We start from the raw sequence: 14,094 nt of genomic DNA, 5'->3' as shown, positions 1-14,094 counted from the left end.
ATAATTACTCTTATTCCTTCTCAGTCACTGTTACAGTACACATGTGAACAGACTGGTTTACATATAGCTACTCAGAATTAACCAATTATCTTTTCTAAGATTCAGCTATCTTTCTCTAAAAACAGACACATTTTGTTTGAAAGATTGATTTTTATGATTCTGGTATCAAATACCCAAATCTTCATAAAATGAGGGCATGAAAATATATATGCAAATAAGGTTATATAGGTGATGATAGAATTGATAAATGCATTATTTTTTACTAATTTAATTTGACTACAAGTCTGAATTTAGACAACATCAGTAAATGACAATTGCCAGATTCAGTCACTGTGTGCATGTTTAATATTTGTTAAAGTTTGCTGTGGCGAGGATGCCAAGTTTCACAACAAAGCAATTGTGGATGGAAGACTTCCTTCTGTGGTATTCTTTTATTATAAAAAAGAAATGGTAAGGCAAAATCAGACAGTATGAAGCAACCAAAATTTTCAGCTTCAAAGTATGTATAAATCTCCATCCATGATTCTGCAGTTGTGTTTAGGATTTTTACATCAACTCTTGGGTTTTCATGAAAAATTGGTAACACAGTGCATCTCTTAAGGAAGTTCATAAAGCATACACTATTTATGAGGGTGAGATGTGGAAACACAATAAGCAAGAGCACAAGGAGGAAAAGAAACTTAAGAAAAATACAGAAGAAACAGGTTTGCATAAAGACGTTCCCTAAGTTGTGTGTTGTTTTATTGTTGTTTGTTTGGGGTATTTTTAATAATCCTTGTGAATATGTGGTATTCCTGCCTATAAGCAGCTAACCCAAGAAATAAGAACACTGTGTGCAAACTTCTTAACATAATGCTGCAAAATATTTCAGTCCCGACCTGTTTTTCTCCTGCTCCACGTCCTCTTATGAGCAGACGGACAGCTAATTGTGCAGGAGTGCACAATGACATGAGAACACCAGCAATTCACGCTGAAGGCTGGTTTCACTTGAGGACCAGGGCTGACATCCAGATCTTTAGAAGGGAAAGAGCTAGTTTACAAGCTCACTGGGACATAATAAATATATTTACTGAACTATCCAACTGTCTGATAGTATGTATCCAGAACAGCCTTCAGTGCCACTGCAGAGAAAGTTGGCAGATGAAGCACAGCATCAGGCTTGGAGATAGAAAATCCAATTCAAAACATACAGGAGGTTGATTTGAATACTGGTTAAAATGACGTGTTCGCTAACAGAATTTAATTATGTAAAAGAATTTTAGAAGGAGCCAAATGCTGGTTTTGGAAGAAGAAAAATACAGCAGTTGAGCTACTTGTTAGCTCTTGGGTGAGTTGAATTTTACTCTTTGACTGAGTTGGGTCATTTCCTGTATTTATGAAAGCTTTGATATTCCTGAAAGTACAGGGCACCCTTAGCTTTGTGTACAGATGGAGGCATGAGGAAACTGGTTAAGCATTTCAGATCAATTTTCTGGTCTATTGGACAAGAAATGGAAGCATTCTGCAACTATGGTTTTGTTTCTACAGTAGTTTCTGGTTTTATGGTAATAAGAAATAAGCTGGTTACTGTTGTGCCTCTCTTAAGACTTTGGTGTCTGAAATTCCCATGCTGAGAATAAGTCCTCAGATCTCTTTTAGGAAAGATCTGGTCACTGAATAATGATTTATAGGATTTAGACAGAGATATCCTGACAAAGTCAGTGATCATTTGTCAGACACAAGAACAAATATAGTAAGAGCTTTGCATCTGAGAAGCAGAAGATACTTCAAAAATATTGATTGAGCTAGCTTCACAGATTTATGTGAGGGGTATTTTTCCATTTAGAGAAGAGGAAGTGAAGAAATCAATCATTTTGCACAAAGTTTTGCTGTAGTTCTTTGGCAAAAGAATAGGCTGGGAGGATGGATCTCTGGGTCTCCTTCAGGTCTTCTTCTTCAGCACAGGTCTGTTTTTCTACCTTATCATTTACTTCTGCAGAAGTCGAAATGATTCTTTTTTTTATTTCACTTTTCCATTTGGTTATTCGGTAGGTCAGGCTTAACCTAGGACAAGACTGGCTGTGCCTGACTGTTGCATTGACACCACAGCGTCCTTGCTTTGTAAGGCCAGAGCCTGGCCACAGTTCAGTAAATGGCAGAAGTCCCATTGGCAGTGTGGCCAGAGCTCCAGTTATAAATCCCAAATTAGCACTCATGTGTTATGACATTAAGGTTGATCAGAGGCACACTGCAAATTTCAGAGATGTTGATGTCACATGTTGGGGCTGTCACATATCTTGGACTGCGTTCGTGTGGCTCTGCAGAGATGGGGACACCTGGGGAGCGCTGACTGGCATTTGTGGCTGCAGGAGATAGGGGCTTCTGTGGGATGGTTCTGAGGACATCGCAGGGGTTTCTTGCACATATGTGTATCTACTTATTTTCTATTCTTATCCCTTACTAAATTACATGTTTTATTACCTGCTCAATGTTTAGGATGCTCCTTCTCTGCGAGTAAAATATGCCCTCATCTATTTGGCTGTGTCCACATTCCTTTCTTAACTACAGAGACAAATCATAGACCCCTCTCCAATTCCTGTGATGCTACCATTGCTTTAGAGACCTAGCAAATATTTATGAGCTCTTTTTTATTATTTTTTACTGAATACCATGTCTTTAAGGATTTCAGTATGTATTTCATTACAGAATGAAATAATATCTATCAACTTTTAATAATTATTTTGCTGTACTAGAAAAGCCTTTAACATGGTCCAGAGAAAAATGTATTTCTGGTTAATTTCAAAAAAGAAACAGCAAAAAATAATTTATTATTGCCGTGGTGCCCATAAAGCATGGTCTGGGACTTCAGACTCAGCCAGTCTGCCTTTACGTCTGACCTGAGGTAACAAAGGTGGTCTGGCACCACCAGTTAGATGGTGAGCTGTTGTCACCTGGCAATAGCCTGGAATAAAGATTTTCTGTGGAGAAAAGTCTGTGGTCAGAAGAGGCCTCTTGGTGACAGCCCAATATGTAGGGTTGTGTATCCTGTGTGTGCGTTTCCTGCTGTGGGCTTCACGAGATACTTCCGAGTCCACCGCTCAAAGAGGTCCCCACGACCGTCCCTCATGAGGGCAGTCGGGCTCAGATCAGGCTGCCCATAGAGGCTGTTCAGTTTCCTTTCTAGGTTTTCAAAACCTGTCTGGTTAAAGCCCTGAGCGACCTGGTCTGAGCTCTCAGTTGACCCTGCTTGGAGAGGAGGCTGGGCTGGAGACCTCCAGGGTTCCCTGTCACCCTGGGCGACTTGGTACAGTCGCGCACGTTCCCCCGCAAATCCAGCATGAGTTAGTCAGAGGGGCTGCGTAAGAGTGACATCAAACTTGGCTCATTGTCATCTGATTCAGATGTAACTCACGAAGTTATGATGCCTTCCAGTGTCGGAGGAACATGTTACCGTCATGGGCCAACGCTCAGCAGCAGAAGCATCTCCAGGGCCATTTTCAGAAGTGCTCTGTTGGATGTCTGGATGGGCCAGGAGGAGAGCTGCTGTGCCCAGCCCATGCCACTGGGTGTCCTCATGAGGCCAGCTACATTGGTCTGGGGGCCTTCGGCGGTGGCACATGTTGCAAAACACTCGGGAAAGAGATTGGGCTGGTGTTTTATTTGTCGTTGGGAGATGGCCAACATAAAACTGACTCATATACTACATCACCCGCCGAGAAACCCAGCCACAAAATTAATTGGCATGAATATGAAATGTATACTTCTCCTAATCAGCTTCAGCGAAGATTATATCCAAAGGCCCTTTTTGCGGTCATTCACAGAGCTTAATTGCTATAGTTAATATTACAATTAAAAAAAGGCCTGGGAGGAGAGCTGAATATTAGGCTCATGATGAATGATAATTATCGCTTTGTGTAGATGGGTGAAAAACGTTTCTAATTAAATTATTCTTGTAGCATAAATTAATAGCATGATCTGGATAAAGCACTTCTGATTTCCCATTTAGAATATTTCTAAAAGTGCCACGTTTGTGCCAGAATTTCAGCCTGTAGGTCAACTTGCCTTTTAAAAATACCTGATTTTTCAATGAATTTAGCTGCTTATCACAGCTTTCTGCAGCGAAGATGTTCTGCAATAATGGGATGGTTCAAATGTTGCATGGAGAATAAAATCAACTATGCAACTAATAGTTCTTTGAGCTGGGGAATTCATAGTGTAATTGGCAGGGTTTCATAGCATAACTGTCACATCTTATTCCTATATCAATTTCACCTCTGTCTGAGGATTTTTGCAAGACACAAACCATTAAGCTAATACCCTAAAAACAGGAAAGCTCATTAGCAGCTCTAGGGAAGGGGGTGAGATGGGTGCTGAAGGTGCCGGTCGTTAAGGTTTGAGAGAAAAGGAAGCGTGAAAGTTGCTAGGAAGAATTATTCTACATGCACTCGCTCTGTGCTCGGGAAAAATCCAATCATTTTTGTATACCTAGCATTTCTTCCTCATCAGTGAGAGCCGCAGTGAGTAAAGCAAACAGGCCAATGTAGCGGGCTCAGCGGAAAGTGTCAGCCTGCACTTCAAGCAGTGGATTACAGATAATGACTCTCAGTTGACCAGTAGCTCCGTGGCCTAATATATACAGCTGACTTGTTAGGTGTTGACAGCAGCCTTTTCTAGCAGGCCTCGGTAGACATTCATCTTAAGTTTCTAAAGCAACTGTCCCTGCCTGCAACAGGCGATTTTGAAGGTTGTAAGTGGGAGATAGATGGCCACTTTCTGTCAAGATAATGGGAATTTTGTGTCAGAGCCCTCTCTGTGCGTATGGAAGACTGTCCCTGAGATTTTCTGCACGCATGCCTTCTTGTGTATGCAGTACATTAGCGCTTACTGTATATATCAAAATTTGGCACTGCTGTATCTCTCTAAACATTGCATTAATCCATCTGTCTGTCACCATGGTAACAAGGCTCCCTATTGATGACTGAAGACGAGCTGAACCATTACAACTAAATGTGCACGGTTAAAGAGAAGTGAGGAAGCTCACTTTGTGTGAGCTGCAGGGACACCATGGACATACGGTAGAAAATGGGCTGATTAATGTTCTCTATGCATTATTTTTATTCATGGTCATCCGAAATAAAGCCTATTGCTACAACAGTCCTTAAATCTGATCTTTGCTTGCTCACTTCTATTTATTACAATTTCTGAAGAACTCAACATTAAAGAATGTGTATTTTTTCAGAAGTTTACATGTTCTGTGGTACAGATTTCTCCCAGAGGGGGGAAAGATGAAATGAATAACTTAAAGATCCCAAGTACAAAGCAGACCAGAAATGTTGCTGAATATTTCAAGGCACATATTCTCTCTCTCTCTCAATTCCATGCTTGTAACATTGCCAAAGTAAAATCAGTAAAGTGCATGCATTCATTAAACGATCAATGTCTAACTGAACACTGGTAGTTAGTTGGACCTGAGATTTTGGAGAACCATAATGTTGTGGAAACTCTAACATGAATTACTGTACTTCGTAAATCATTCTTAGACAATGAATTTCCATTTTTTATTACTCTGGCGCCATGCATGCTATTAATGGTAGACTCGAGTCTATAATTCTATTAGGCTATAAAGAGGTCTTTGGTTTTAGACCAGAAATAAAGCTTAAAACTAACCACTGGCATCTCATCTCTTTCTGTGTTTGTTGGACAAGGCTTTTTGTTCTCTAGAAGAATGCTGTGTATTTTTTGACCCTCTGCAGATCTTCTTTTCTAAGCCTCTCTGCTTTGCTGGCAAAGTTAACACTTAAAGACAGCTACAAAGTAGATAAAATGAGTGACTAGAGAAAGAAACAGGAATACTTAATTTTAGAAGCGCTTTGCTGCATTCACAGAGCTGAAAGTATGATTAATTTTTTTTTTTTAACGTCAGGATTTCCAGCTCTTTGAAATCTGTTTTAAGCTATGGCCCTGTTACAACAAGCGCTTGGGTCAGGATGTGGCTGACAAGGCCGTTTTATCTGCCCCAGGGAAGCCTCGTTGGTTAGGCGGTCAGCTGGGGGCATTGCTCCCAATGTGAGGGTGCAGGCTGCGTACACTTGCCTACATGCTGGATGTATCCATAGCAGGCAGATTTTATGACATCTGGTGTCATGCTGGGCAAACATAGGGCTTTTGCTCTGTTGGAGGGTATATGAACCCCTGGAAGGCCAAGGTCTGCTGGACCTACATGGCCTAACAGAGAGATGCAGAAACTTCCAACCAGCCTAGGGTTTCTGATTCACAGCTGACATTTCAGGTGCTTTCAGCTCAGCAAGAGGGAGGAAACAAACAAAAAAACTAACAAAACCTCTTCAAGTAAACACAGGTGATCTCTTGAACTGATAGGAAAGAGTACTGCTGCCTGATATGAAGTAGAGGGGAGTTGCAAGGAAGAAGCAATAACTGAAGAGAATCTTTCTAGTTTTATCTTTGACAGAAAATTAAACATTAATTCTGAAATTTATAAATGCCAGGGTTGTAGCTTTTGTTGCTCTGGATAGACAGAGACATGACAACATCATCTGGCCTCAAATATCTTTGGGGGTACAAAAGCAGCACCTGGCCATGCAGATGATGCCCATCTGTACTGTGTGCTATAATATAATGCCTTGGTTCCAAGTGGTACTCCACCTCCATCCCTGGGTGCAGCAGGCCCTCCAGGACAGCAAAGAGCTACAGCCACAGACACAATTTCTCAGAGTTCCTCTAGTAAGTTAAGCTTTCAAATGTTAAAGCAGCAGTGCAACATATGTTCCCCTGATAAAATGAATTTCAATCAGTTTATTATGTAAACAATCTTACAGTACAGTCAAATGGAGTTGCTAGGGATGGGAGGAACTTTGATTTATACTTACAAAATTATACATTTTAGTAACTTTTAAATTAAATTGTTAACCATTGCGCTAAAATACAAAATTTAAAAGCCTTACCAGTTAAAAACTTTATTATTCCCTCCCTAAGTCAATATTGAATAAAGCATATCTTTAAAAAGAAAAAGCAACAAGTGTTTTTAATAATTTTTAGAAATTACAAAATCTCTGATTTTTTTAAGCTGAATTTTGCAAAATTTCACTCTCCAGTGAATTCCTGTCTCTCTTGAAACTCTTGAAATCTAAAAACTTCCTTCAAACCATACCATTGCAATAAAAATTTGTTTCAAATCCTGACCTAGCACAAGAGAGTTATGTCCTTGCCAGCTGTATTTCTCTCTTCAAGCTATGCAGTACTTATGTCCTCTCACTACAGATGGGAGAAATTTGAGAGTCTATAGGAGACATGCTTCTGCCCTGCCCATACGTTTGGCTGCTATTCATATAAGATGGTGCTTGTTCACATCCATTTCAGTCCTCAACCACTCAACAGAGAGAAAGTATTTCATGATCAAAGATTTTATTCAAGCAACACAGTACTGCTCTTTGTGTACTTGTTTTTCGGCCAGCTGGGATTCTTGCAGCAGCATTCCTATGTTTCCAGCTGTCTGATGCTGATGCCCTCTCCCCAAATTTAATTTTATCCTTGTGCTGTGTGAACCGTACTCCAAACGCACACGGAAGCATCTTTGGTGCGTTTCAGGTAAATGTTCAGCCTGACAGCTCCTGGGGATATCGGTCAGGCTGGACTCCAGGACCTATGTTGCCTCTTCCCACCCGGAATAGAAGCCTCTGCTTTCACAGCATCTCCCAGGGCTGCAAATAGCATGTTCTAGGCAGGTACCAGGTGAGGCCTTGGGGGGCTCTTTGCATTGCTTTCCCTGATCTCAGCTCCAGGGCTGGCCTCCTCAAGTGGGATAGCAGGGAATATGGGCTGCCTCGGTCCAGAGGGTATATGGGTTGGGCAGCAAAGCAACAGGATACTGTCCACATGCCTGAGAACTTGGGTTTTGTTCATACATGAGCCTTGACCACAAGCCTTGATGTTGGCCTGTGCAAAGAGTATTCCTGAACCTGCCACCTGCTCAGAGATAGGAGGGGACTTAAGCTTATGAGGGTTAAGGAGATGGAGAGTTGTATACTTGGGGTAGGTTGGTGAGGAGGAGAGAATCTGGTGCTTTTCATGACTTTGAGAGTGGGTGGGAAAAGAAAGTGGGTGTCTTTTGTGCAAAGAGGGCCAGGAAACTCTTGCTTTTGTGTTCCCGAGGAGGTGCAGAGGAAGGAAGGAAATTTGTGCTCAGGACTGATTGGAGGCAGCAGCAGTGCTGAGATGGATATATACAGACTGAAAGACTCATGGGAGTAATCCATATCTAAGCATTCACCACCTCTTTCGTAGAGAGATACATCAGGTCACAGGGATTCTTGCAGAATGTAGGAATTGGCATCTGATGAGAGAAAGCAGGCCACGTGGGCGGCGAGCTGAGGTCACGGTCCCTTGCATCACTGCACATGTGCAGCTTGGCTGGGAAAGGGCACTTCATCCAAGATAAAAAAGCTGCAATGCCTGAAATAAACACAGGCTCCCTGGCTTTGCAGAAGCCCAGGTTCTGCAAAGGGGGAGAGTGCCAGCTACCCACTTTGGAAGAGTGAAGAGCTGAAAATGACAACGATAGCTTCTCTCTTAGTGTAGTTATAAGAACCATACAGAGACAGCTGCTGGGAACGTGAATCCCATCTTTTGTTCCCTGCAACAGGGGAATCCACACTGGGAAAAGAGCTGACAATATTTTCAGTGTTGCTGAAGAGGATTGTACGGGAATACAGGCATTGGGCAGTGGCTTTGAAGATCTTGACTGCAAACAGACCCACCTTGGATCTGCAAAAGCAGCAGCTGCCTCCTGAATATGCATGGGTGCCCAGATTGCTAGCACTGAATGGCAGGTGCTAACTCAGACAGGCATCTTACACGTGGCTTCCTGTGGCCAAGAATTCTTGATTATCTGCTTCTCAGCTCAGATACAGAGCCCAGATATATGGCATGGTGCCATGAGGAAAGTTGGTCTCCAAGATGCAAAACCTCCTAAGTCGTGAAATATTGGTTGTTGTCTTCAGAATAGTAAATAAATGAATAAATAAAGAAATTCTACTTCATGTAAATCTAGAAGCTTTGGCAACATGTGGAGAGGTGACATCTAGAGATGACTTACCTGGACCTGGCAGGCTCAGAAGAGGCCTGAAATGCTGTCATGGTTTCCTGAGCTGTTGCAAGAGGAGCAGTGTCACCTGCAGCAAGCAAAACAACAGCAGGTGGGGCGTGCTCACAGTGTGTGCTATGCAAAGGTTACCGGTGTGTGTTAGGTTTATTCTGAGCATCTGAGCAACATGTTGTGGTCAGGTATCATGGTTAGAGCAGACAATTGCTGAGTGTTCTGCATGGTGCATAATAAAGCTGTGGTGGGTAGACAACAACAAAAAAAAAAAAAGTGGGGGTTGGATTTTGCATTAACGCGTGCTTCACTGAGTATGGAAAAAAAAAAGAAAAAAAAGAAAGAAAAAAGGGTAAGGACGAAGCCAGTCTGCTCAGGAAAGCCCTAACTTTTATGCCAAAAGCTGGTCTGCACCAGTTGGCCTGGATGAGAACCACAAAAAATGGGGCTAAAGCAGGTTCTCATGAACACCATGAGCTACCCCTTCATGCCACTGGTAATTTGCTCCTTGACAGCATTCATCTGGACAAATCCTTCTGGTGCAGTTACTTCTGAAAGTGGAGAAATGCAGCTTTTTACAGATGACACCCCTCCCCCCAAGATGTTTTTTTATGTAAGGTATTCCTAAAAATCCACCTGCAACTTATCACACGGGCAGCAGGTGCTTCATATTTCCTGTCCTGATGTCATTGGGCCCTACTCCTCAGCTCTGAGCAGCCACCTGAAGCTTCAGCCATTGACTTTACCAAGTATACACCACCTCAGAGGCACACAGGGCTGATGTTGTTTGCCTGAAGGACTCGGGCTTCTCATTATGTGTATTTGGAAACTTCCTTCTTCTATGCATGCACCCAGTTTATAAATTTCCACATGTAAATATCTATTGAAGTTATCACAAAGTTATCTCAAAGGTAAAAAGGGAGCCTATTTACTGGTAACTGAAGCTCTTCAAGCTTGGACGTTCACACAAGCATCCCCCTCCTGCAGTCCCCTCCTCTGATGTTGCTGGTCACTTGGGGTTCTGTGGCTGAGAGACAACTGACGTAGGACGTTCCACTTATCTGCTCGAAGCTGGAGGGAAGGTAGGTCTGAGCGTAACCTGCTATAGTTGATGTCGTAGAATCACAGAATGGTTTGGGTTGGAAGGGACCTTAAAGCCCACCCAGTTCCAACCCCCCTGCCGTGGGCAGGGACACCTCCCACCAGACCAGGTTGCCTAAGGCCCCATCCAGCCTGGCCTTGAGCACCTCCAGGGATGGGGCACCCACAGCTTCTCTGGGCAGCCTGTGCCAGTGCCCTCATCATGAAGAATTTGTTCCCTATATCTAATCTAAATCTACCTTCTTTTAGATTTAAACCATTGCTTCTTGTCCTATCACTACACTGTCTGATAGAGTCCCCCCTCATCTTTCTTGTAAGCTGCCTTTAATTACCAGAAGGCTTTTATAAGATCTCCACAGAAAGTGGAAAGATTTCTCCAGTTTCTACTTACGAACACTTGTGATACAAACGAATATGTGAATTTCACAGAGGGAGGGACTCTGGTTACTGGTAAGCAATTTCATTGCCTATACCTCAAATCTGAGTTTAAATTGTTCTCCCAAGCTTTTTTTTTTTTTTTTTCTGAAGCTAATGTTTCTGTTTTTTTTTTCTTCTTCTGTTTTATTCCTGTTAGTATTATAATGCTTCCAAGTGTAATCTTTGCATATTATTTATTGCATTAATAATTTTCTTTAGAATTCTGAACGGATTTCTTGGATTTGATGCTTACAGTTTTATTGGTTTAAGATACGATTATGCTACAGGCTGCCATTTGCTCATCAGAATTAATTTATATGAATGCTACTAGATAAGTATAAACTAATTCAAAAAAAAAAAAGATTTATAAACTCATTCTCCTATTTTGGTGTGAAAAGCAGATGTTCTAAAGCCTTTACAAGTCATTCTCCAAATCTTGGTCAAAACTTTGTCTTAACCACACATGTAATCCCATGCCTTTTCCATTCCATTTAGTTCATAAAAATAATTAATGAATAATAGTCTTAGAGTAAAAAATAGAAATATGTCTTATGAGGCCAACTTGGGAATATCTGAAGAATGCAAGCTTCTGAGAACACTTAAAAGTGAGCCACTGTACTCATTGTGGTATGAAAAACTTCTATGAATTGAAAAGTACATTTCCATCTGAAAAAGTTGCATTCAGTACTAGTATAAGTAATTGCTAAACTTCTGATGTCACAAGCTTCTGAGAAGAGCAAAGCCCATCCATTTATGTGTTCACAAAAATACGTGAATGAACAATATAGTAAATAAATGAACAAAGACACAGGGAAAATGTGTTTGTTTTATGTCTCTGACCACACTTGTATATCATCTGTGTCACATTTCTGTTGATTGTCAGACTTCCTTTCTCTACTGCAGTGTTGTCAGCCATATGATTCATGAGTCATGTCTAGTCCTTTGTTTACAGAGCTCATTGAATATTCATATTTGAGAGTATAAATGATAAGTTTCTTATTCTGTTGGGGGTGGGGGGAAGGAGGTAGACCTTCGAAATTCAACATTAATTTGGTCCTTGCTGCACCCCTGAGTCTGTCATGGCTTATTGTCCTGAAAACAATAGCTTTCCGAGGTGTAAAATGACCTGTTCTCCCTTTTTATTTTTGCTCTTTGTTTTATGGCAGAAGGTGGGGAAGAGAGATGGGTATGAAACCCAAGACCTTGCTGTTTGCTGGGGGGAAGTATATGTGGCAGGGGAGGGCAGGTGTAGAAGAGACGCAAAACCAAGTTGAAGACGGGAAAAGGAATATGGGAAAGAAAAGAAGGGAGCAGGAGAAAAGCAATGATACAATGCTAAATCTTCCCAGTTAATGACGTTGAATTGTGACAATGAAGCATTAAAGAGATTTTCAAAAGCAGTTAGCTCGATTTTCAGATGGCCTAGTTAAGTGTTCAGTGATGCAGATAGCCCCCCTCTGGGATTTTCAAAAGTCTCTAATGGCCTAATTCCTCCAAGGAAAACTATTATGCACTTTGTGTTACTCCGCATCAACGCGTCACGGATGTGTTCCACTGACAGCGATGGCTGCTTGAAGCGTGGAGTTCAAAACAGCGAAGCAGCCCACGACTGCAATTATAACGGAGGCTTTTCTCTAAATGAGCGTCATGCTCCTGCAGGAGCCGGGTGGCAACACTTTCCTGCACTCCACTGCAGAACACGAGCTGCTTTTCCCCAGCACTGCAAGAGGGTCTTCGCTGGGGCAGCAGAGAAGAGAAAGGAAGCAGCAGCCAGGAAACATACACAGAGGTGGGGAGAAAAGGTCATAGATGAGATAAACTTGAGCATCTTTGCGGTTGTGCTTTGATCTACCAAGAGTCTCGTCCCTTCTATAACCCACGGTAGGAAACAAGAGTTTAAAAAAAAAAACACCACCTGTGAAAGGGATACTCTTTCAAGCAAGAGATATTATTTAAAGAACTCTAACCCAAAACATTTTTACTATTTTAATTGTTTTGGTTACTTAAAATAATTGTAGTTGACAGCACCACGCTAATCACACAAGCCTTTGCAGGTATGCACTGTTGGTGGTGGTGGGTTTTGTTGGTTTCCTTTTGCAATGGACTTACACAACGGTTTAAAGCGTCGGTGAGACTTCCCTGCTCTCTCTAAAGAAGGACATTGTAACTTGCTCAGATAAACAGGAAAAAGAGTAGAAGTTTCAAGTATAATTAAATTTTTAAAAGTTTCCTAAAAACCTACGAGAGAGAGAAAGGCAAATTAATGCCAACGCTGTGGGGAGAACTTGGCCCCTATATATTGCCACCCTCAGCAAGTCTTAATGATAAGCCTGAGCTTATCTAACAGTTCACCACCACCCAGCAGGGGAAGGTCATGCTCTCCCTTCCTTTTCTGCTTTTAAGCTGTGTGTTGTCTCCTCTCGCTTTTTGCCAGCACCTAGGGGATGCCTCCATGAGCAGGTCTGGCTGAGTCTGAAGTTCAGGGGCAGCCTAGCCTGATCCAACTGCTGGCTGCAGTCCTGCTCCCTGCCCCTTTGTTCTCCTCTTTCCTCTTTCACTTCCCTTTTGCAGGGCAATGTGTTCCTCCTGCCCCTCCCTTGTGACAGTTCTGGATGCTTTGTCATGTCCTCTGATGAGTAGTTCCAACATGATAAGATGGCAGAAAATTTAGGGGAATTGAAAAAGAAAAAAAAAAAAAGGTACGTTTTTCTGCTGATACCTCTGTGCCAAGACAGTTCAGCAAAAAGCCTGAGAAGCAGTGGAGAGACTGCAAGCGAGAGGGTGGAACTACATGAGTGGGTGGAAGGGTCAGAGGAGAGGACAGGACAGGACAACTGCCACCCTTCACTGTCAGTTTCGGAGAGTGTTATTCTCCTCACCACAAGGTTATTGTGATGGGAAAGGAAATCTAGCTTCGTTGCACCCATTCCTCCCACAGCCACTTGTTTCCATATTGAATGTGCTGCACAGAAGAAGTGAGGCCTATCTCAATGACAAGGAATTTCCAGTCCGTGCTGGAGACACCGAGAAATCAGAAAGCATATGTGCTGTGAAGAGTATACAGATGGGCATGACCCATGATCATATGCTTACTTCTCTGAAAACTAAGCTCATTTCCTGTACGTATTGTGAAAAAAAGAAAAAAAAATAGTGTGGTTTTAAAGAGGAAGTTTACAGTAGAAAAGGTAACGGTTTGGTGATCTGGGATTAGGATAGAGCTGTACAAACCATGTTAGTCAAGAATCAGTAAAATATCCTTATTACAGACCTTCGGTGGAGTGTATAGAAATTTCTGTATAGCACCGACCGATAAAATGGAGCTGCTCTGCTTCAAGCAATGAGGAATGCAATGCTCTTCACATGGTAGCAAAACTACAAACAAAATATAATTCCCTCCACTACACTAATGCAGGATTTAAGATTTACGGATTTAAGGAGGAAAATTATTTCCTGGCTCCAGTGAGGGATCATTTTATGTGCTCCAA

The sequence above is a fragment of the Cygnus atratus genome, chromosome 3, assembly GCF_013377495.2.
Source record: "Cygnus atratus isolate AKBS03 ecotype Queensland, Australia chromosome 3, CAtr_DNAZoo_HiC_assembly, whole genome shotgun sequence".
Lineage (NCBI taxonomy): Eukaryota > Metazoa > Chordata > Aves > Anseriformes > Anatidae > Cygnus > Cygnus atratus.
This window is presented reverse-complemented; position numbering follows the sequence as displayed.